This window comes from Canis lupus, chromosome 13 (assembly GCF_011100685.1).
Source record: "Canis lupus familiaris isolate Mischka breed German Shepherd chromosome 13, alternate assembly UU_Cfam_GSD_1.0, whole genome shotgun sequence".
Classification (NCBI taxonomy): domain Eukaryota; kingdom Metazoa; phylum Chordata; class Mammalia; order Carnivora; family Canidae; genus Canis; species Canis lupus.
The window spans coordinates 49,046,537-49,072,231 of record NC_049234.1 but is presented as its reverse complement, the minus strand read 5'-3'; the positions used below and the strand labels follow the sequence as shown (position 1 = coordinate 49,072,231).

The window sequence follows — 25,695 nt, the reverse complement described above, 5'->3', positions numbered from 1 at the left end:
TGATGGGGAAAAGGGTAAATACCACAGATAAAATATTAGTGTTGATACATATATAAAAGCAACAAGGAATATGGGGGTTTATCAGCAAAGTACAAGAGACAAAGAAAGATATTAAACATTAATAAAAGGTTCAATAGAGCAAAAAGATGTAACAATTATAAACACATCTAATGACAGACCATCAAAATATATGAAGCGAAAACTAGACATGTGACATTTTCCAGGAGAGACCATATGCTAGGCCACAAATTAAGTCTCAATAGGTTCAATAGGTACCTTCTCTGACCACAATGGGATAAAGTTAGAAATCAATAGCAAAACTGGAAACAATGCACAAAACTGTGGAAATTAAACACTACACTTTTAAACAACCAATGGACCAAAGAAGAAATCATAAGAAAAATTAGAAAATACTTAAGAAATAAAATGAAAATGAAGCATAAGACACCAAAACTTATGGAGTACAGCAAAAGGTGCTAAGAGAAATATATAGCTATAAACACTTATATTAAAAAACAAGAGCTCAAATCGGCAACTTAACTTTTACAACTTAAAGAACCAGAAAAAGAACTACACTCAAAGCTACCAGAAGGTAGAAAATTAAAATTAGAGCAGAAAATATGAAAAAAAATGAAACCAAAATTTGGTTCTTTGAAAAGATAAATAAAATTGACACACTTTTAGCTAAATAAACTAAGAAAAAAAAAACACTTAAAATTACTAAAATCAGAAATGAAACTGGGGACATTACTAATTCCACAGAAACAAAAACTTTTATTTTTTAAAAAAATATTTTATTTATTCATGAGAGACACACACAGAGAGAGAGAGAGAGAGAGAGGCAGAGACAAGAAGAGGCAGAGGGAGAGGGAGGCTCCCTGCAGGGAGCCCGATGCAGGACTCGATCCCCGGACCCCAGGATCACAACCTGAGCCAAAGGCAGACACTCAACTGGTGAGCCACTCAGGCATCCCAGAAACAAAAACTTTTTAATTCATACGTTAGTACTCCTACATAGTCCTACTTTAAAGGGAACAGAAATTACAAATTCAAGCTCAGAATTAGTTAATTCAAATTAGTCTTATAGTTTATCCTTCTTGAGGAAGAAACATTTTTACTGGATTATAAGAGTATTATGAACAACTGTATGCCAAAAAATTCAATAACCTACATAAAATGGGCAAATTCCTTAAAACACAAATCCTACTAAGATTAATTCATGAAGAAAGAAAAAAATCTGAAGAGACCTAGTAAGGAAATAGTATCAGTAATCAAAAGTCTCCCAACAGGGGCACCTGGGTGGCTCAGTGGTTGAGCATCTGCCTTTGGCTCAGGTCGTGATCCTGGAGTCCTGGGATCAAGCCCCTCATCAGGCTCCCTGGAGGGAGCCTGCTTCTCCTCTGCCTACATCTCTGCCTCTCTCTAGATCTTTCATGAATGAATGAATGAATGAATGAATGAATAAATAAATAAATAAATAAATAAATAAATAAATAAATAAAATAAAATAAAATAAAATAAAATAAAATAAAATAAAATAAAATAAAATAAAATAAAATAAAATAAAATATTTTTTTAAAACCAAAAAGCAGGGATCCCTGGGTGGCTCAACGGTTTGGTGCCTGCCTTTGGCCCAGGGCGTGATCCTCGAGTCCCGGGATCAAGTCCCACATCAGGCTCCTTGCAGGGAGCCTGCTCCTCCTCTGCCTGTGTCTCTCTGCCTCTCTCTCTCTCTCTCTCTCTCTCTCTCTCTGTGTCTCCCATGAATAAATAAATAAAATCTATTAAAAAATAAAAACAAAAGCAAAAATCTCCCAACAAAGGAGAGTCCTGGACTTGAGAGTTTCACTGATTAATTCTACCAAACATGTAAAGAACTAACACCAGTCCTTCTCAAAGTTTTCAAAAGAATTGAAGAGGGAACACTTCCTAACTCATTCTATGAGGCCAGCATAACCCTGATACCAAAGCCAGACAAAGACATTAAAAGAAAACCAGTACCAAAAAAAAGGGCAAGAAGTAAAAATAGCATTCAGCATCTATTTTGCAGTGAGCCATTATAGAGGCAGTATACATCCTGAGCTTCCATCCTGAGAGTGGCGCTGCTAAGCTCCTTCTCCAAGCACTACACTCAGCATCTTAGCATCGAGCCTCCTTTGAGCTGTGCCTGTGTGCATCTGTGCTTTATCGTGATCTATTTTGTGCATCTGTTAGCAAGAGGTGTTGTAGGTATCAGTAAAACTGTGCTTCATCATGATTTATTTTGTGCATCTGTTAGCAAGAGGTGGTGTAGGTATCAGTAAAACCTAAGAGGTTATTTTTGTGGTCTAGGAATGCTCAAAATATTTTTCAAGTAAATTAATCGTAATTGTTTCTTCATTTTATGCCGTTTCATCTTACAAAGGGTTTCATAGGAATGTTGACCTTTGGACAACAAGAGAAATCTGTGTTACCTATTACAACAAGTAATAACAAGAGGATGTGGAGAAATCAGAACCCTTGTGCAATTGCTGGTGAGATTTTAAAATGGTATAGTCATTACAGAAAATAGTATGGCAGGTCCTCAAAAAGTTAAACATAAAATTACCATATGATTCCAACAATTTTACTCCTAGGTATATATCCAGCAGAAAAGAAAGCAACAATCCAAAAAGATATGTATACAATAATGTCCATAGCAGTATTATCCATAATAGTCAAAGGTAGAAACAACCCAAATGTCCATCAACAGATGAATATTTTTAAGATAGGTTATATACATACAACATGATTTTGCTCAGCCACAAAAGGAAATAAAGGTCTGATATATGCTTCAACATGGATAGATCTTTAAAATATTAAACTGCATGAAGTAAATCAGCCACAAAAGGACAAATATTGTGTGATTCCATTTATATGGAGTATCTAGGATAGGCAAATTCATAGAAACAGTGGAATAGAGCTATCAGGAGATGGGGGAATGAGGAGTTACTGTTTAACAGGTACAGAGTTTCTGCTTGGGACAGTGAAAAAGTTCTGGAAATGAACAATGGAGATGGTTCTATAACATTCTAAGCGTACTTAATACCAATGAACTACATACTTAAAATGGTTAAAATGATGGGGCGCCTGGGTGGCTCAGTTAAGTGCCTCACTCTTATTTCAGCTCAGGTCATGATCTCAGGGTTGTGACGTCACCCTGGTGTTGGGAATCCACACTCAGAGGGAAGTCTGCTTCTCTTCCTGTCCCTCTGCACCTACCTCTGCTCCTGCAGTGCCTGCACTCTTTCTCTCTCTAAAATGAGTAAGTAGGGCAGCCCAGGTGGCTCAGCCGTTTAGCGTCTGCCTTCAGCCCAGGGGGTGATCCTGGAGACCTGGGATTGAGTCCCACGTCGGGCTCCCTGCATGGAGCCTGCTTCTCTCTCTGCCTGTATCTCTGCCTCTCTCTCTGTCTCTCATGAATAAATAAATAAAATCTTTAAAAAAATAAAAAATAAAATGAATAAGTAAATCTTTTTTTTTTTTAAGTTTAAAATGAGGGGCAGCCCCAGTGGCTCAGCAGTTTAGCACCGTCTTCAGCATGATTGTGGAGACCCGGGATCGAGTCCCATGTCTGGCTCCCTGCATGGAGCCTGCTTCTCCCCTCTCTCCTCTGTGTCTTTCATGATTAAATAAACAAAATTTTTTTTTTTAAGTTTAAAATGGTAAATTTTATGTTACATATATTTCGCCATAATAAAAATATTCTTAAACATTTGAGAAGAAAAAAATATTGGAAATTCAAATATAATAATCACATACTAACATGGCATAGTATTTTTTTAATCTAGTATTTTTTTTAATTTTTATTTATTTATGATAGTCACACTATCAGAGAGAGAGAGAGGCAGAGACACAAGCAGAGGGAGAAGCTGGCTCCATGCACTGGGAGCCTGACGTGGGATTCGATCCTGGGTCTCCAGGATCGCGCCCTGGGCCAAGGCGCTAAACCGCTGCGCCACCCGGGGATCCCGACATACCAGTATTGTGTCCAAACAGAATCCCCCTTTCTCTCTCCCTCCTCCCTCTCCTTCTTCCTTCCTTCTTTCCTTTCTTCCTTAGGTCTTTCCTTCCTTCTCAGGCTCTATATCAAACAACTAAACATCCTGAGGAAGATGGATGCATGAGAAAATTTTAATGAAATTTAATTTTAAAAAGACAAATCATATTACAACAGGGGCCAGCAGAATGAGGTAATCTAGAGCAGGAATTATAAACAACCAGCAGGCAGAACCAAAGACCCAGAAGGTACTTGTATCTTCAGCAAAAGGGAAAATGAAGAACAAAAATAAATGCGCAAGCCCCAAATTATAAATCATTCAGTTCTGTAACAAGTCCTTGTAACTATCTTAAAGGATAAAATGAGTTAAATAATTCAAGCAGGGCCAGTTTCACTGAATTGCTAGGCAAAGAAACAAAGCAACATAGCCTGGATTCCAGGTCAGCACAGGTTGGGGATCGCATCTTACACCATCTCAAAAGTACAGCCTACCACTCCAGCTTCCCAACGCTGCAGACATCATTTGTGGGAAATCAATTTAAAACTCTAACGGTCCTCAATAAATAGTAAGTCCAGATTTCCCAACCTAGTATCTCCTAAAGAACAAGCCAGTTATATGCATACTCTTCTGATGATTATTGCCCAACAACTTCACATCCCCAAGAAAAAGGTTATGGGCCAAAGAAAAATGTTTGCATTCTTTAGCCTTTTACTTGATTCAACAAGGATGATCTATACATCAAGCCTGGAAGACATCAGGATAGACCTAACTTATTAATGATTCTTTTAAAAAAAAATCATAATGCCACTGTTATGATTATAACTGGCAGAAATGGTCTCCTAAGATGCATTCCAGCTCTAATTAAAACAGGGCTGTCCCAGAGCTCCCACTTAATTTTAATTTATATTAAAATAACTCAGAAGAGCTATTCAATATATTGAATGACCGCCTTAAATCTACATGGTTAAATGTTAGCATCTTCCCTTTCCATAAGCCACAAGTTTTGAGATGGAATGCGCTAGGGAGAGAGGTGGCATCCAAATTACCAACATGAGGGGCATTTTTTCAGGACACCAAAGAAACTTTTCTAAAAGGAAATTATGCTGTACTTAAGCTATTTAAAAGATGGTGTGCTAAAAGATTCTGCCCAGCAATAACCATATTTGTGGAACTAATCGAAACTGTAAGAACATCTATCTGGAAACTGATTTTAATCAATGTTGAAGAGAGCTGAACTCCCACAGCTTTTCACTTAATTATACCTATGATTTGAAAGCTGAAAGAGATTCCAAATATTCCCACAGCTCTTCTACTTCAAAGTACTCTTCAAAGTACTTTAAGCAGAAGCAATACCACGTTTCACTCCACTCACTCAGCTTTACTTTCTTTAAAGCACCTATGACATTCTAGGATCATCACCTCCATAGCAAGGGGCCCCGTGTGTTTGCTCCTGTATTAAAGCATCAACAACAGCACTGGGCAAGGACCACGCCCCTGGTAACTACTGTATCTGTTTACGGACTGATTGGGTCATTCTTGCCCCATACCCTTTTATTTTATACATAAGACTATTTGAGGCCCAGAGAAGTAAAGTGACTTGCACAAGGTCACCAGGCTAATTAGAGGGAAAGGTGCCCTTAGAACCAGGCCTCTTAAATCCCAGTCATCCTTCCAAAGTCAATGCGATTATGTCAATCGCTGCTTTTGGTAGTTCTCCATTGCCTAAAAAAAGTCAGTACTCCTTACCTTTTTCAAATTTCTCCAAACTTTGCCTGACCCACTTTTTCTAGTCCTGCCTCTCCCACTGTTTTCTCTGCCAGATGTTCTTGCCACATCAATATACCATGGCTTTCATGCTTACCTTTCCACCCCCTCTCCATCTGTCAAAATTCTCCCCATCTTTCCAGACTCAGCTCAAATATCACTTCCTCTGTAAGCTACCTCATCTTTCTTTATTCTATCCTTCTTCACCAGAATAATCACTCCTTCTGAGTTCCCATAGCATTCTGATCTATTATATCACACTTTACAGCTTGCCTTGTGTTTCTTCTTCACTAGACTGTCAGTTCTTCATTTTTATATTCACTAGCAATTCTACACTGCCTGATATAAACAGCTGGATCAGGGGGGGAAAGGAAGGAATACAGGGAAGTATGCTACCCTTCCATGCTCAATATGACTCCCAATGCAACAATACCCATCCGGCACCCCAACTGGCTATCCCAATGACAAAGGAAAAAAATAGATGTCAAAAATTAGAGGTGAGGGATGTCTGGGTGGCTCACTGGTTGACCGCCTGTCTTTGGCCCAGGACATGATCCTGAAGTCACGGGATCAAGTCCCACATCGGGCTCCCTGCATGGAGCCTGCTTCTCCCTCTGCCTGTGTCTCTGCCTATCTCTCTCTCTGTGTGTCTCTCATGAATAAATAAAATCTTTTTTAAAATAATAGTAAAATAAAAATTAGAGGTGACATTAAACATGACAGCATGTGAAATCAGCTGGTGAAAAGAATATAAATTAAAATGCATTTGTTCTGCCCCAATGTAAAAATGCTACATTCTTAAGTTAGACTCTAAGACAAAGTCATTAATATTTTTACATTCAAGTAATCTGCACTCCCCCAACCTTTGTTCTTTTCATGTTTTACCCATGGTGCCCAGCATATTATGTGTACTCAATATACATCTGCCGCCATAAGATAAAGTGGGTTTCCGATGACTCAGGCTAGATGGGATGTGGATGGTCCCCGTACTAGTGAAAATTAATAAAAGGATACCTCATTTAGAGGGAAGTCATGAGACCAGCAGGGGGAGCTCTCACACCCAGCACTCATTCAACTTCAGACCCAAGGGGAGGGGGATGCCGCAGGTGGATACCATTTTTGCAATCCCAGCAGTCCAGCCAGTGAGAGGCAGTCACAGTTCAGGCAAGGAGGAGCCACTCTACTTCCAACCCCCAGTTTATTCCAATGGACTTTTACTTAGTTTATGACAGCCCTCCAATGCCCCCCTTTTCCCTATAAAAGAGCAGTCCTCTCCTTTGTTCTCCAGTCTTGTCTATGGGTCTGCCATAGCTTCCATGTCCCAGATTGCAATTCTCTATTCCCAAATAAGCACATCTTTTGCTGGTAAATAACTGGCAGTTTTATTTTTAAGGTTAACATACTTTTCATTAAACTTCATACCACAGGGCACTGTTACTTATTTTGGCCTACTCAATGGTAACCATTAAGAGATTGCTATCTTGCTTTCTCCATACCCAGAATCAACTAGGTTTTTATTACAGACAAAAAACATAGAAAAATGGTAATCAGGAAATATTTTTATTAGCCAATCTTCTGGAAGTAATCACATATCTTCTTTCACCTCCATACCACTCCTACTTAAAAAGATAAATTCCTGGAGCATCTGGGTGGCTCAGCTGGGTAAGCATATGCCCTCAGCTCAGGTCATGATCCTGGGGTCCTGGGATCAAACTCCACATCAGGCTTCCTGCTCAGATAGGAGCCTGCTTTTCCCCCTCCCTCTCCCCATCTCGTGTTCTCCCTCTCAAATAAATAAAATGGTTAAAAAAAAAAAAAAAAAAAAGAGGGGATCCCTGGGTGGCGCAGCAGTTTAGCACCTGCCTTTGGCCCAGGGCGCGATCCTGGAGACCCGGGATCGAATCCCACATCGGGCTCCCGGTGCATGGAGCCTGCTTCTCCCTCTGCCTATGTCTCTGCCTCTCTCTCTCTCTCTGTGACTATCATAAATAAATAAAAATTAAAAAAAAAAAGATAAATTCCTGCACATTTCTAGCCAGCATGGATGATGAGATTAATTGAAGTGTTAGAGGCTGCCTCACAAAGTCATTGTTCACTAGTGGTCATTAGGTCACTGATAACAAACTGATAGTGTCTTAGAACTGTATGGGCCAAAAAGAAAGACCAGATCTGAAGGTGCATAAAGTGAACATCTTTAAGATATTAATTTGAGCTGCCCATGCTGATTGAGAAAACTAAAATCTCAACTAGAAATAATAAAGGCAACAAATTTGGTCCTAAGGTTTTCTTCCTTTTTACCATCGCCAACTAAAGACCATTATGTTCACAAAACTGACAGAAAACCCACATTCTGGGGCCACGGCTTTGTACCAGTCAACTCCGGCTATTTCTTTCTCAGCTGCAACATCAGGAGCATTCATGATTAAGAGAGAATAATAGCTCATGTATCCTTCTTCAGAACATAGACTAAGTAAGCAAGGTCTCTTCACTTTAGCTCTTTTCCTTCCAGAAGAGATACAGCCTGAAAATCTTGCTGTTTTGTCCATTAAGGTTCATTCAAAACTATACAAAATTTTTGTAATAAGAAATACATATTAAAGTACCTCTTTAATGAGCACCACCTTATTTACCACCCAAGTTACAACTGTTAATGTCTAATATCTTAATGTGTTTTTCTCAGAAGTAAATAAAGCTGTAAGGCCTCTGACCCAGATAGGAAGCTAAAACTGAATCTAAACATCTACACTGGGATTCTGGGTGGCTCAGTGGTTGAGCACCCACCTTTGGCTCAGGTTGTGATCCCAGGACCCTGGGACTGAGTCCCACATCAGGCTCCCTCCCATAAGGAGCCCGCTTCTCCCTCTGCCTATGTCTCTGCCTCTCTCTGTGTGTCTCTCATGAAAAAAATCTTTTTAAAAAAGTGAAAGAAATAGGGCAGCCCAGGTGGCTCAGCAGTTTAGCGCCGCCTTCAGCCCAGGGCCTGATCCTGGAGACCCGGGATCGAGTCCCACGTCAGGCTTCCTGCATGGAGCCTGCTTCTGCCTCTGCCTGTGTCTCTGCCCCTCTTTCTCTTTCCTTCTCTGTGTCTCTCATGGATAAATAAAATCTTTAAGAAAAAAAATGAGAGAAAAAACATCAACATTATAAACAAACTCTCCTCCTACACATGTGCATGTTCACATACACACACAAATTGGCTTCACACTAATATACAATGACTCAAACACACAGATCTTGCAATTTAATCATAATTGCCATGCACTAAATGGTCCTCTAATTGTTCAAAGAGTTCCATCTTCCAGGGCACCGAACCTATTAGCAAGAAGAGATTACAGGCAACGGAAAGAACTCAGCTCAGTTACTTAACCTCTGAACTTTAGCCTTCTCATCTGTAAAATGAGGGGCTGGTTTAGAATACGGCTGCCCAGAGAATGCAAGCCACAAATGTGAGCTGTATATATAGTTTTAAATTTTCTAGTAGGCACATTTTAAAAAGTAAAAAGAAACAGGTAAAACTAATTTTAATAATGTTTTTATTCAACCTAACATAGCTAAAATATTATTTCAACATAGTCTATTTTGAAATTATTAATAAAGTATTTTAGATTCTTTTTTCATACCAAGTATTTGAAACCTACACCACATCTCCATTTGGACAAGCCACATTTCAAATATTCAAGAGCCACATGGACCACATGAGATTGCACAATCTAATGATCTTTGGCATTTCTCTCATTACTATAGGTAATTTTAATAAAGGGAAGAAGAGATGCGTACATCACAAAAGACTTAGAAAAATTGTAAGTGTTCTCCTGTTAAACTCAGTGAAGTTGGATCTGTAAGCAACAGAGTAGGTGGTTTAATTTACTACTTGTAGACTTACCCTGTTCTCACTACCATAGCCATCATCCTATAAACCTAAAGGGAGGTTAAGAACATTCAGGACAGGGGGATCCCTGGGTGGCTCAGCGGTTTAGCGCCTGCCTTTGGCCCAGGGCATGATCCTGGAGTCCCAGGATCGAGTCCCACGTCGGGATCCTTGCATGGAGCCTGCTTCTCCCTCTGCCTGTGTCTCTGCCTCTCTCTCTCTGTCTCTTGTAAATAAATAAATAAAATCTTAAAAAAAAAAAAAAAAAACATTCAGGACAGTGTATAACTGCTTAATGAATGAGACTTCTAGAAAATCTAGTTCTAACTAGGAAAAAAAAAAAACAATTGTTAAAATGAGACTTCAACAGAAATGGCAAAGAAAAAAATCAACAACCATGTTATCTTCCAGATATTAAGATAATGCTATGACACACAATTTGCACACGCTTTGGGATTGTTTCTCTAATTACTCAATATCCACTGTTCTAGAAAGAGTCATGCTGCTCTTCTCACACTGTCTTGTTTATTAGTCCCTTTGTGATCAATGATCTGCCTTCACCAGATGGCTAGTCTGGGTTAAGAGTACAATATGAGATCAGAGAACAAAGCAAAGCTAACTGGCCTTCCCAAGAATTGAACCTGTGACCCTGACCTCATTAACTCTAGAAAACAGTTAACCCATCACAAACATGCCTGGGCAGCTGCATCATTAATAGTGCCAAGAAAGTCCACTGTGTCTGTCACAATACCCTGGTAGAGAAAAAGTCACTCTACATTTAATAAGAACTTTTCAAAATGAAGAAAATCCTGCATGCAACCTTTAAAGCAATCTGGAATTCACCAGCAGTGTCTTACTAGCTCTGCTCGATCAGTCACAAGCTTCCCTAAGAACATTAGACCTCCACCTAAGCCCACAAATGGCTTTGTCAAGGGGGTTCAGTGTACTGATGTTGACTCTTCCAAAAACAGTGATCATAGGACCATGGCCTTTCCCTTCTCTGTCTCCTTTGTGAGGAAACCATGGGTTAACAATTATAAACCATGGGTTAACAAGAATCTTCACAGATTATATACTGAATCCAGCTTATCTCAGATTGAAATAATCACCAAATTTCTCTATTGCATCCCCTCCCTGACTGTTCCCCTTGTCCCACAGTGCCAGCCAATCCCTCCCCAGGGAGGCCAGTGGACCTCTGGGTAGATTGTTCTTACCTCCTCTGGTAAAAAACCAACACCTTTCTAGTAAATTGTCCTTCTTGTTACTGGGAATAATTCCTCTTAGCAGCTGCTACCTGTTTTACATTCTAACAACCTGTCTCTAATGAGCTGAGTACTCACTTCTGATTTAAATATTTCCCAAAGTGTTTCAGGGCTGCAGTTTCTGTATCTTTGCCTCAAACTCCTAATATTTAATGTAGCACAAGTTTTAGAAGCAAGTTTATTGAAATTTCCCCGTAAGCCTTAAAGTACAGTTTTGAAAAACTCTACAAACATCTGAAAGAGCTGGTGAAGATTTTAAAATCTGATTGAAAATATTCCTGCTTTTAATTTTCACATTTCAAATGGAATCACCTTTTCATATGCAAACTTATTACAATATAAAAGTTATTCCACATGGTTGGGCTATTTAGCTTCTTAACTGTTTCTGATAACATGTAACTATAAGACATTCAACATCTCAAAGGTTTTTACTGTTTTTTAATTTTCTCAAAGTTATGTAAGAATTTTTTCAATTTATAGATTAAGAGTTTATAGTCTTGCACTTCTCATATCTGTGGAAATCATACATAAATGTAAATCTACGATATGCATATGTATCTGCCTCAAAGCCACTAGTATAACATCTAAATTGATTGTGCTCTTATCTCTAAGAATTTTCACATTGAGAATAGTACTATCCATATGTTGTACACCATATGATATACGTGTTATATCAATTATACTTTAAGAAAAAAATAATAGTACAAAATGTAATGGTAACCAGGTTTAGTATTCAAATTACAACAACTATTCAATAGCTGGAATGTTTCTTGATGCTCACACAAACTATACCACTTCACTAAGGGTCGAGTATTAAACAAAAGAAGTTAATAAATTAAGCATTAGATCTAAGCTTACTAAATGTACACAAATTTCATTAGCGGCAAAACAATTTTTTGAGGGCTAACCTAAGATGAAATCTGATATAAAACAATAAATTCACTTTTATCTAATCTTAACAGAAAATGAAGACTGATGAAGAGAAACATATGGATTTTCAAACCACATAAATAAACCATGAAACTGCTGTTCTTTGTCTAATATATCATGACAAACTGACTTTAAAATTATCAAATCTGAAAAGACTAACCCTAATTCAACAAATAAAGTGTTTAAACATACAGTTAATAGTTTAAAGCTCCATGCACAGAGACACTATAATGTAAAAACAGGAGCATATTTGTATATATTTAAGCACCTAATAATCATCTTATTTATTAAGAGACACTCCTGTATGTCGACAGTAATAGGCAAACCAAATACTGCAAGAGTCTGAATTTTAAGATGTAAATGTGAAACAGTGAAATCTGCTTTTCCACTGTCATTTAAAATCATCTATTGTAAATTCTAAGTACTATTTATAAAATATATTCCCTCAAAACATTCCTTAATTCTTTCTGACAATATTTTTAGAAGAGAAAAATTCCCAAAAATCAGAAAAATTAAAATTGAAATACTGCTAAAAAGTAAGAAACACTGGGGATCCCTGGGTGGCTCAGCGGTTTAGCGCCTGCCTCTGGCCCAGGGCGCAATCCTGGAGTCCCGGGATCGAGTCCCACGTCGGGCTGCCAGTATGGAGCCTGCTTCTCCCTCTGCCTGTGTCTCTCTGCCTCTCTCTCTCTCGAAGTCTATCATGAATAAATAAATAAAATCTTTAAAAAAGAAATTAAGAAACACTTGCAAAGAACTGAAATACAAAAAAAAATGTTTTTTTAATTTTTTAAAATAGGGCAGTTAGTTGTACTTCCTTACAAGTACCTTACAAAATAAATATTTTTACTGCCTGATGATTTTGAGACAAACCAATATACTATAAAATACTCTTTGCAGCTCTTAAGTCTTCATTTTGTGCCTTAACAAAAGCTGGCATTCATTTGTAATGAAGTCTTTTTATGGTTACACAGCTATTTCATCTCTCTTTTGAAGACATATTAAGCCTCTGGGTGCTCAATAAAACTGACCAATTAATTGACTCTATCGTAAAAACCTGAGAAGCTATTCCAAAATATTTACATCAAAGAATGGCCAAGTCAAAATGAAGTACTAGTCTACCCAATATGCTTTCCTACTTTAAGTAGAAAATTTTCTTCAGGTGGGTCCTTTCAAAGGAAACTACAAAGATGTACCTCAAGAGGTAAATTCTTGATACAACAAAAAGAATTTACACAAAAAGAATGATACATCTACAGCAATCACCTGTGACAGAACATAGGAACAGAGTGTGGGGGGGGAAGACAGCAGAGAACTCTGGGGTCAAACAGAACTCAGTATGAATTCTTGCTTCATCTCTACTAACTTTATGACCTTGGGCAAGTTAATAAAACCTCTCTGAGTCTTAATCTCAATTATCAAATGGAAACACAGGGCCAAATTACAGGCTGTCGTGAGCACTAAATTAGATAACATACATAAATAGGCTGCTTAGCACACTACCTAGATCATGATATTCAATAAACGGCTGTAATTACTACAAAATATTTAAGAATCCATTTTCAGTGTGATTTAATATTCATTCCAAATGATATAAATGGTTAAAAGGAAAAATATAAAGATTCAATAGCAGATTTTTCTTTCATTTAACCTGATCATCCCTTACATTAGTGCTTTTCAAACTTCAGGTTCTAACCATTAATGAATCTGAGATTCTTAACCAGCATTTTTAAATAAGATAGAAATATAAGAATGCATTCCACATAGGAAGCCTAAGCATTGATTTATGAATTTTTTTAACGTATTTGTAATGTGTCTGTATACTGACTGGCAATATAAAATTCACCTCTTACTGGGCAAAAAAACTAAAAGCCACTGTTTTAAAGGCGCCTGGGTGGCTCAGTCAGTTGTGCATCGAACTCTTGGTTTCAGCTGGGGTCATGATCTCGAGGTCATGAGACTGAGCCCTGACTGGGAGTCTACGCTTGGCAACTGAGCCCTGACTGGGAGTCTACACTTGGCAGAGTCTGCTTGAGATTCTTTCCCTCTCCTTCTCCTTCCCCCTCTGCTCCTTCCCTTGACCCCTAGCACACCTGCACACGCTCTCTCGCTCTCACTCTCTCAAATAAATAACATCTTTTTAAAATAACTAAAGTCACTACTTTACAGTATAATAATGATAATCAGTTGACAGTGAATGCTTAGTTTTTGCAAGACATTGTGCTATGCACATGATTTCATTTGATACTTCCCCAAACCCTGTAAGATAGGTACTATTACTTCCATCATTCTACAGATGAGGAAACTGAGACTTGAAGATATCTAGTCACTTGCCAAAGATGCAGTGCTAGTTCAAATTTAGTCACCTGACTCTAGAACTTGCACATTTAACCACTTCAGCAATTACTAGGTTGTTAAAATAGAAGTTTTCCTTATATAAAAGTTATTTAAAAGTTAGAATTTTTTTTTTTTTAATTCATGAGAGACACAGAAAGAAAGAGAGAGAGACAGAGACACAGGCAGAGAGAGAAGCAGGCTCCATGCAGGGAGCCCAATGTGGGACTCGATCTCGGGACTCCAGGATCACGCCCTGAACCGAAGGCAGGTGTTCAACCACTAAGCCACCCAGGCGTCCCCAAAGTTAGACTTTTTCATGAAGCCTATTTTGAGAGTGATTTTCTAGAGTATAGTATGTCTTGAAAAAGACAGTGTGATTCAGAGGTGAAAACACTAGGTATGAGATCCAGCCTCTGTCCCTGGCATTGTTGCTTCAGTGGCAAGGAGTTGGCAAGTCATTTAATCTCACTGTGTCTGGATTTCCTCACCTACAAAACAAGAATGATAATATCTGGCCTGCCTTCTCAGAGGCCATTATGAGAAAGTATATGTATACACAACAAGTGAAATGCTTTATTGTGCAACCCAGTTATATGAGATGATCATTAATACCACCCAATGGGCCCTGTTCTTCATAGAAACATATATCAAAAAATGATCAAAAAAGGAAGCTCACCAGGCTTTTATAAACTATCTGTGGAAACATTTTGCACAGTTTTGACACACAGTAGGCCTTCAGCAACTCTTCATTAAACCAAAAAAAGAAAGCCAATTCAATCTGTAGCATGTTTTATCCATCTGTATTCTATTTTCCATTAATTTATTCTTTCCATAACTATTTATTGAACACCTACCATAAGCCAAATTAGAAATGTACACTACAGAAAAATACTATAAACTATCCCTTGCCTGGAGAACTTCATATTAATTTTAATTAATTTTTGTAAGCCACAAGTTCATCCAGCAAAAATAGCTTACATTTACTATAGTGCTTTACAGTTTAGAAAAAACTACGTGGTAGCTTTTGTTTCCTGCACCAAATGCCTAAGTATGGTGAGTAGATATTACTATTTTCTTGACTCCAATTTTAGTGCTAAGTACTAAGCCTTTGGCGTGAAAGTTCCTCGATGTCAGAGGTGACTGTAAAAATAAGGTTTTGAAGAAAACACATTTTAATATTGGAAATGGGCAATCTAGTAGCATGATTTTTTTTTCCCCTTCCCATTTCTGAGTTGAAGTAATCTACAGCGCAACCCTATCACCTACATAAGATGCATTTTCCAAAATGTTCTTTTAGAAAACTTGCCTTTGAAATTTCTTCTCTTACAGGCAATTTTCTGTTGAATAATTTTGAACTAGGATTCAGGTTTCTTATAAAGGAGGCGGTGGCGAAGGTGTATTTCCTTTGTTGACGTTTTAAAAAGGACTCAAAATTGATTGTTGTATTCGGATTCCTGAGTCGCATACAACACCAAGTAACTGTTGGCCATTTTAAATATAATGCAACGACTAAGATAGGTGATTCTGACAAAGGTGAATATAGATGTACTGGCAACTTGGTGACTTGAAATCTTGCTTCGCGGTATTTACTAAGGACCCTTTACTAAAATTGCCTTATCCTTTGTATTCTAACCACTCCCTCTCCATCCCCACCACCCCCAACATACTCACACTCCCTCACCTACCCCAGATCAGTTTCCGGGCCATTATCCCCTAAAACCGTCTTAAAATTTCACAACACACGGTCGTAGTCACCAGGTGCCCCCCTCCACCTTGTCCCCCTCCACCTACTGAGTCAACGCGCCCTTTCTCAAAAACACGTTCTTTCTCAAAAAATCCAGAATTCACAAAATTACCACGATGCCTCTTTTTTTTTTTTTTTTCTGAGAACGACAAACACGAAACGTAAACGTCCGCCCTTGGGTTTGCCGATAACCACGAACATAAAAGCCATACCCCACCTACCGTATCCGTGGGGTCGGGAGGTCCAATCTCACCCCGGCAGACCTCGGCGAGGAAGGACGGTCACAGGACCGGGGAAAGCATCGCCAGGAGCGCCTGAGGGGAGATAAGCGGAGCGCGTTTCACAGCCCTTTTCACAGCCCTGGCGGCGGCGGAGTGCGGCCCCCCGCCCCGGCCGCAGCCCTCAAACAGGGAGAACCTTTGTCTTGCCTCGGCCATCAAAGTGGTGGCTCATCAGAACCGGGGCGACCGGAGTTTGTGCGAAATGGCTTGGCGGAGGTTAAACAAAGCCCGGCAGCTCCGGCGGGGGAGAGGGCTGCGCGCCGTCGGCGTCCGAGACCCCAGACGGCGAGGTGTCGCGCTGCCCCGGCCGCAGCGGGGACCCCCGGACCCCCGGACCCCCGGCCCCCGGGTCAGGGCGCCCGGCGCGGGGCGGGCAGCGGGCGTTACCAGCTCCCGCGCTCTCCGCGAGCTCCCGGGGCGCAGCCCGCCCGCAGGCTCGGCCGCCCGGGCTCCCTGCGCCGGCTCCTCAGGCAGGGCCCGCCCCGCAGTCCGCGGAGCCCGCACGCCCCAGGGCGCGGCGCCGACGAGGAGGCGGGAGGGGGTCGCGAGGGCAGCGGGGAAGCCCGCGCGCTGCCCCCATTGTGTGGCTGCGGCCGCGGGGCCGACGGGGCGCTCACCTGAGTCCCCCGCGGCCACAGCGACCGGACGGCGACCGGCGGCCCCGCGCGCGCGGCGGGCGGACGCGACCCCGCCGGCGGCTCGGCAGCGGCAGCCCCCGCAGCAGCCCCGGCAGCGCACCCGCCCCTCAGGCGGCCGCGGCCTCCATTGCTCTCCCCGCCGCCGCCGCCGCGCGGCACTGCGCGCCCGGCCCCGCGCGCCGTGGTCACGTGCTCCGCCGGCGCCTCAGGCGCTCGGACCCGCGCCGCCGCCCCGCCCGCCTCCGCCCGCCTCCGCCCCCGACCCAGACCCCGGGCCCGGGCCGCGGGGAAGCGCGCGTCCGACGGCTCCCGCCCCGCACCGGCGGCGGCTGCGCTGGGCGCTGGGTCTGCAGCCGCGGGGGGTCCCGCCGGTCGTCGCCCGCAGCACGCGAAGCCGGCGCCACAGGCAGGTCCCCGCAGGTCCCCGCGGAGCGCCCACGCCGCCACACCGGGCGCTGGAAGATGCCTCTGCACCGAGGCATCGTTGTCCCCATCCGTGTTGAGATTCAATACGAAGTTTGATGGTTTTTTTTTTTAAGACTTTATTCACTAGAATAAATGATTTTATTCATTTATGCATTGGAGACCGAGAAAGAGAGGGAGAGGCAGAGACACAGGCAGAGGGAGGAGCAGGCTCCACGCAGGGAGCCCGACGCGGGACTCGATCCCGGGTCTCCAAGGTCACGCCCTGGGCCGCAGGCGGCGCTAAACCGCTGCGCCACCCGGGCTGCGCCGAAGTTTGATGTTTTAAGGAAAATCGGGATCGCTTTTCATTTTGTGGCCTAACTGGAGACGCTGAGACTTTTTTTTCTCCATACGTTTCGCTGTGGCCGCTTCAGTGAAACTCGGAAATCAGTCTCTAGGGATCTTTGCCTTCGCTAGACCCGCAAAGACGCTAAAACATAATGCGGTATCGTTATTAATAAAGAAAATGGAAACAAAGTTTAGGAAAAACGCCTGTAACAAAAGATGACAGGTGATCTAATAGGGGCTGAATATTGAGTCACATCTCCTGATGCCAAAAGCAGAACTAATAGTTATGATGTAACTGCAGGACTTCAAAGAATAAACTTTGATACTGAGAGAGTCTAGTGCATGTTGCTTTATCCAACTGGGCTTTTCTTTGTTGTTGTTTTTTAAGATCTTATTTATTTATTCATGAGAGACACAGGCAGAGGGAGAAGCAGGCTCCATGCAGGGAGCCCGACGTGGGACTCGATCCTGGATCTCCAGGCTCACATCCTGGGCTGAAGGCGGCGCTAAACCGCTGAGCCACCGGGCCTGCCCCAACTGGGTTTTTCTAAATAAACATTGTGAATATAGGTAAAATTCAGTTGTTCAGTGTTTGCGTATTCTAAATGATGTCTGCTTCATTCCAAATAAGCATAAAGAAGAATTTTACCAGGAGCTGAGCGAGTATCTTCTGATTTGAGAACCCCTATATTGTACATCTGAAACTAATTTAACGTTGTATGTTAACTATACTGGAATTTTTTTTTTAATTCTTTCTGATCTGATCCAGTAGCACTAGAAGTTCTCAGAGCCAAAATTTAAATCTGTGTAGAACATATAACTGAGATTTTTTTCTTGACATATTTAGTCTTGCCAACTACATGAAAACAGACTGTATGAAAACTCAAATGTACACAAATCAAGTGTAGATCTCCATCTTCTAAATGTGCAGGGCAAGGGGATCCCTGGGTGGCGCAGCGGTTTGGCGCCTGCCTTTGGCCCAGGGCGCGATCCTGGAGACCTGGGATCGAATCCCACATCAGGCTCCCAGTGCATGGAGCCTGCTTCTCCCTCTGCCTGTGTCTCTGCCTCTCTCTCTCTCTCTCTCTCTCTCTCTGTGACTATCATAAATAAAAAAAAAAAAAAATTTTGCAGGGCAAGGTACTCCCAATTATACAGCCTTCAAATATTGAAAGAGTTGGGACGCCTGGGTGGCTCAGCGTTTAGCGCCTGCTTTTGGGAGGGGGGGCGCGTCACCCTGGAGTCTTGGGACTTGTCAGCCCCCCTGCATGGAGCCTGGTTCTCCCTCTGCCCGTGTCTCTGCCTCTCTGTGTCTTTCATGAATAAATAAATAAAATCTTTTTAAAAATATATTGAAAGAGTCCTAGAGAATTTAATGCTCATAGGAGAGCTTTCTAGTTGGGCTTTGTGTCTCATGGGCCTCAGAAATCAAAGCTGTCAGGCACCACTTTTAACAGGTTCTGTTTTTTTCCTTCACTTTTCAAACACATTCATTCATAGTTCCTACATTTGGTGCTGTAATAATAGTGTGACACAGTAAACCAGGTATCAGCCCAGTATTTCACTTTTGAAATAGCTGCCTTTCCCTGGGTCGCTCTGCGGTTTAGTGTTGCCTTCAGCCCAGGGTGTGATCCTGGAGACCCGGGATCGAGTCCCACGTCGGGCTCCCTGCATGGAGCCTGCTTCTCCCTCTACCGGTGTCTCTGCCTCTTTCTCTCTGTCTCTCATGAATAAATGAATAAAATCTTTTAAAAAATGTTTGAAATAGCTGCCTTTCAGTTAAGACAGATTTTCAGAGACCATAATATAACACAAAAGATGAAGAACATTGGGAATTTTTAAAATATTTAACCACTTAACTGCTATATTAGGGGTTATGGAAAGGCTGTAAGAAAGAGACATAGGCAGAGGGAGAAGCAGACTCCCTGCGAGGAGCCCAAGGTGGGACTCAATCCTAGGACCCCGGATAATGACCTGAGCTGAAGGCAGATGCTCAACAGCTGAGCCACCCAGGTGCCCCATATTCTGAATTTTTATTGTGAGTGAGGCGGCCTTATTTAAATGGCTCAGAGGGCAATCAATAGCTCCTGGGATGGGGTGAGAAATCAGAACACCTATCCTATCCATTGTACTTTCTCTTTATGCATGGGTCTGTCATTCAGACACTTCATCAAATCTACGAAATGAGGATAACTGTTGGATCTCATATACATAACAACTAAATTACAAAGTTATGATGGTATCTAAAAATAAAGCAGGGACACCTGCGTGGCTCAGAGTTTGAGCATCTGCCTTCGGCTCAGGGTGTGATCCTAGTCCGGGAATAGAGTGCAGCACGAGGCTCCCTGCAAGGAACCTGCTTCTCCCTCTGTCTAGGTAGGTCTCTGCCTCTCTCTCTGTGTCTCTCATTAATGAATAAGTAATATCTTTTAAAAATAAATAGATGATAGATATAGATAGATGATAGAGGAAGGCAAATACTAATTTAAAAAAGCAAAGGAGACCACTGGATATCCAGATGCAAAAGAATGAAGCTGGACAACTATCTCACACCATTCACAAAAATTAATTCAAAATGAATCGTAAACCTAAAGGAAAGAGCTAAAATTATAAAACTCTTAGAAGAAAACATGAGTAAATCTTTACATTCCTGAGTCAGACGATGGTTTCTTAGATGACATCCAAAAGCACAAAGCAACAACAACAACAAAAAAGTAAATTAAACTACATCGAAATTAAAAACTTTTGTGCTACAAATGATACCATCAAGAGAGTGAAAATATGAGTCACAGAATGAAAAAATATATTTGAAAATTATATGTCTGGGGACACCTGGGTGGCTCAGCGGTTGAGCGTCTGCCTTTGGCTCAGGGCATGATCCTGGAGTCCCAGGATTGAGTCCCGCATCAGGCTTCCTGTGAGGAGCTTGCTTCTCCCTCTGCCTGTGTCTCTGCCTCTCTCTCTCTGTGTCTCTCAAGAATAAATAAAATCTTCAAAAAAAAAATTAACCAATTAAAAAAAGAAAATTATATGTCTGATAAAGGGACTTGTATACAGAACATATAAAGAACTTGTATAACTCAATAATTAAAAAGGCAAGCATCCTAATTTTAAAATGAGCAAAGGGTCTAAATAGATATTTTTCCAATGATGATATGCAAGTAGGCAATAAGAAAATGAAAAGATGCTCAACACCATTAACCAAGAGGGATGTGCAAATCAAAATCACAATGAAATACCTATTAGGATAGCTATAATTAAAAATATATAATAACGTGTTGGTGAGAATGTAGAAAAACTGGAATCCTCATATATTGCTGGTGATGACATAAAATGGTGCAGCCACTTAAGGAAATAATTGGCAGTTCTTTAAAATGTTAAATATCGTGTAGCCCAGGTGGCTCAGCGGTTTAGCGCTGCCTTCAGCCCAGGGTGTGATCCTGGAGACCAGGGATCGAGTCCCATGTCAGGCTCCCTGCATAGAGCCTGTGTCTCTGCCTCTCTCTCTCTCTCTCTGTGTCTCATGAATAAATAAATATTTTAAAAAAAGAAAATAAAATGTTAAATATGGAGATATCACATGACCCAGAATTTCCATCCAAAGTATACATTCAAGAAATGAAAACATATCCCTCTAAAACATGTACATGAAAAAAAAAATGTACATGAATATTTATAGTAGCATTATGGCCAAAAAGTGGAAACAATACAAATGTCCATCAACTGATGAATGGATTGAACAAAATGTGCTCTTATCCATACAATGGAATACTACTATTTGGAGATTAAAAGAAATGAAATACTGATACATGCTACTGCATGGATGAACCTTGAAAATCTTATGCTAACTAAAAGCCAGACATAAAGGACCACATACTGTATGATTCCACCTTTACCAAATTAACCTGTATGACAGGTTAATCTATAGAGATAGTAACAGATTTCATGGTTGGAGGAAGAAAGTTGGAGGAAAGTGGTGAGTAACTCTCAGTGAGTATGCTTCTTTTGGGGGATGATGAAAATGTTCTAAAATTGGTTGTAGTAAGAGTCACACAGCTCTCCAAATATAATAAAAATCATTAAATCATACATTTAAATGGATGAATTGTATGGATGTATATAAACTGTATTTCAAAAAGCTGTAGCAATGTTAATACCTGATAAAAGAGATGTCAAAAAAAGGTATCAAGTGCTAAAATGTACAAGCCGACAAAAAATAGAACAGTCCTGGAGCACCTGAGTGGCTCAGTAGTTGAGTATCTGCCTTCAGCTCAGGGCGTGATCCTGGGGTCCTGGGATCGAGTCCCACATCGGGCTCCCTGCATGGAGCCTGCTTCTACCTCTGCCTGTGTCTCTGCCTCTCTGTGTGTGTCTCTCATGAATAAATAAATAAAATATTTTATATATATATATATATATATATATATATATATATATATATATAAAACAGTCCTGAAACTTTACATATCTAACAGAGCTTTTGAAATATTTAAGCCAAAAACCGAAACAAAAGGAAAAGTTAAAAATTTGCTCTTAGAGTGGGATACTTTTTAACTTTTCTTAGAAATTGACAAATCAGGGATCCCTGGGTGGTGCAGCGGTTTGGCGCCTGCCTTTGGCCCAGGGCGCGATCCTGGAGACCCAGGATTGAATCCCACATCGGGCTCCTGGTGCATGGAGCCCGCTTCTCCCTCTGCCTATGTCTCTGCCTCTCTCTCTCACTGTGTGCCTATCATAAAAAAAAAAGAAAAGAAAAGAAATTGACAAATCACACAAATCTATAGAGATAGTCGATATAGAGATTTTTTAAAAGGTTTTATTCATTTATTCATGAGAGACACACAGAGATAAAGAGAGAATGGTAGAGACATAGGCAGAGGGAGAAGCAGGCTCCCCGCAAAGAGCCTGATTGGGGACTCGATCCCAGATCCCGGGAGCATACACTGAGCTGAAGGCAGATGCTCAACCACTGAGCCATTCAGGCATCCTAACCATATACAGAATTAACAAGTTTGATCCAAAAGATATCAAGAGATGTGTATTCACCAAGCAGAAAATATGCATTTTGTACAAAACTATTGGCACCAGTCACAAAAACTAATCAACTTTTAGGCCAAAAAACCAAACCTTAATAAATTTCAAAAAACTAAATCCATCAAAATTCAACAAATTTAAAATTTGTAACCACTATGTGAGAAATTTAAAACTTCTCTTACTTTTTAATAACTCTTTTGTTAAAAATAGGATGACCATAGGGGGCACCTGGGGGGTGCAGTTGGTCAAGCATCTGACTCTGGGTTTTAGCTCTGGTCATGATCTCAGTGTAGTGGGATCGAGCTCCCCATCGGGCTCTGCACTCAGCACAGAGTCTGCTTGAGATTTTCTCCCTCTTTCCTTCTGTCCCTCTTGCTCATGCTCTCTCTCTCTCTCCGTCGGTCTCTCTCTCAAACAAACAAATAAATCTTTTAAAAAATAGTGTGATAAAAATAGGATGACCGTATTTTCCAGTTCACCCAAAACAGTCCTGACTTTTACCTATTGTCCTGACATAATATATATTTCATTGGCAAAAGTGTCCACATTTGGAGGATAAATTATGTAGTGACCCCAATTAAGAAGTAATTCAGAACTGAAATAGAAATCTATTTAGAAAGCAAGGACAAAAAAAAAAAATGACTAAAAACCATGTGGGGGAACAGCCTGAAGTTCTCAGGGGAAATTTTGTAGCCTTTGATGAATACATTAGAAAATAAAAGGGGCAGCCCAGGTGGCTCAGCGGTTTAGCACCGCCTTCAGCCCAGGCCCTGATCCTGGAGACCCAGGATCCAGTCCCACGTCAGGCTCCCTGCATGGAGGAGCCTGCTTCTCCCTCTGCCTGTGTCTCTGCCTCTGCCTCTCCCTCTCTCTCTCTCTTTCTCTCTGTATCTCTCATGAATAAAAAAATAAATAAATAAAATCTTAAAAAATAGAAAATAAGAAAGATTAAAAATGAGCTAAGTACATAACTCAAGAAGGAAAGCAAAAACAACAAAAGCAGAAAGAAGGAAGGGATGAAAAGAGCAGTCAATGAAATAGAAAACAAATCAAGCAAAGGATTTGATCAACAAAATAAAAAGTTGATTCTTAGAAAAAAAAATTGGCCAACCTGTGGTCAATTAGTGAGGACACACACACACATACACATGCAAACATTTCATAAGAAAAGAGAAATTACTAAGTTATAGATTTTTAAAAAATCTAGATGAAATAGATTTTGCAGAAAAACTGAGTTACCAAAACGGACTTAAGAAAGAGAATAGAAAAAAAAAAAAAGAAGAAGAAGAAAAAGAATAGGGACGCCTGGGTGGCTCAGTGGTTGTGCATCTGCCTTCTGCTCAGGTCGTGATCTCGGGGTCCTGGGATCGAGTCCCACATCTGGCTCCCTGTGGTGAGCCTGTTTCTCCCTCTGCCTGTGTCTCTGCCTCTCTTTCTGTGTCTCTTATGAATAAATAAAATCTTAAGGGATCCCTGGGTGGCGCAGCGGTTTAGCGCCTGCCTTTGGCCCAGGGCGTGATCCTGGAGATCCAGGATCGAATCCCACGTCGGGCTCCCGGTGCATGGAGCCTGCTTCTCCCTCTGCCTATGTCTCTGCCTCTCTCTCTCTCTCTCTCTCTCTCTGTGACTGTCATAAATAAATTAAAAAAAAATTTAAAAAAAAAGAACTTTATTAAAAAAAAAAATCTTAAAAAAAAACAAAACACTGTTGTTGCTTGCACATCTGAATGGAATAGTAGGAATTGAGGTGTTATATACTTATATACCTGTACCATAAGTGTCAGAGGGGATTTATCCCAATCAGGGAAGAGCAGAAAGTAGAGACATGCTTGTGGGACAAACTTAACTGCCATTTGTCACTAGTAGGTGAGTCAGGATTTTAGCATGGGTGCCTCTACCCTCTAATTTCACAGTTTTCCTCTTGAAGATGATATCCTATCAGATGGCAAGTCAGAAATCTCTGTTTTAAGGAGGACTCCCTAACAACTCCACCAGCAGAGGTGGCTGATAACCCTCAACAAAATTCAGAGGCCTACTTGCCAAGTGAAGCTTCTTGGGACTGTATGGACAGATTCACATTATTCAATTCCTCTGGCACCTCAGGAAAAAGTGCTGTGTCTCCAGCCATGCCCCAACCAAAAAGGAGGTTGAGCATCTTGTGGGGACTTTTTTGGGAACAGGAGTCAGTATGTGCCTCTATTGGGCATTCTATTTGGTCCTTTATATCTGCTAATCCACAAATCAGCATTCTTTGAGCGGGGCCCAAACCAATAGCAATGAATGCCCTCTTTGTCCCCTACAAAGAGCCTACATTGCAGCCTGGCAAAAAATCATATGGTCTGCCTGAATCAAGAAACTGCAGTGGCTGGCAATCTAACCTGCTTCTATCTGTCATCCCTGGCCATGTGCTAGGAGAACAGAAAAATTCACGCAAGCACGGCTGCTCTTCCACCATTTCGTTATGCCTAATGCCATCAGTGGCAGCTCCCAAACATGGACTCTGCCTTGGATATGTACAAGCACACAGACCAACGCAATCTTTTTTTTTTTTTTTTTAGTACAATCTTTTAAAAACCTGATCGATGCAAATTCATAGCTTCTCTTGATTACTGAGCAGCCTTGGTTATACCATGTATGCCTATCCAGGCTGCAACTACTCCATGACATGGCCCATGTTTCTTAACTAAACCAATGTAATGACCATCCAAATCAAGTTTCAAAATAAACTCCAAGCTAGAGCAACTTGTGACTCTTTGGGCTATCTGTAAGTGGGGGAGAGATGGCCACAGCCTATCTTTCCGTTGTGGATGAGGCTCATCTATATTTTGGCATATCTATTGCCCCGTTGACAATGATACCAGAGATGAGTGGATCAGTCTATGTTGCAAGAGTCATCATGAATAACAGATTGACCTTAGACTATATCCCGGATATCTAAAATAACACCCACTGTTCCCCATATTTATTTGCAGTTGGCTGTGTCTGGGATACTGCAAAGCATGAATGAGGTCAGTAGAGCTGGTTAGCCTCTTCCTGCTGCTTAGAATCTTATTGATATCATTAGC

At 41.0% G+C, this 25,695-nt stretch overlaps 1 protein-coding gene across 1 annotated transcript in view; it reads right to left on the bottom strand.

Moving 5' to 3' along the window:
* Positions 1–16,887, bottom strand: part of CRACD (capping protein inhibiting regulator of actin dynamics) — a 280,286-nt gene extending 263,399 nt beyond the window's left edge. The window contains 2 exon segments of the mRNA XM_038556160.1: positions 16,146–16,238; positions 16,823–16,887. The gene's annotated coding sequence lies outside the window, so the exon portion shown is untranslated.
* Between the last annotated feature and the right edge of the window lie 8,808 nt (positions 16,888–25,695).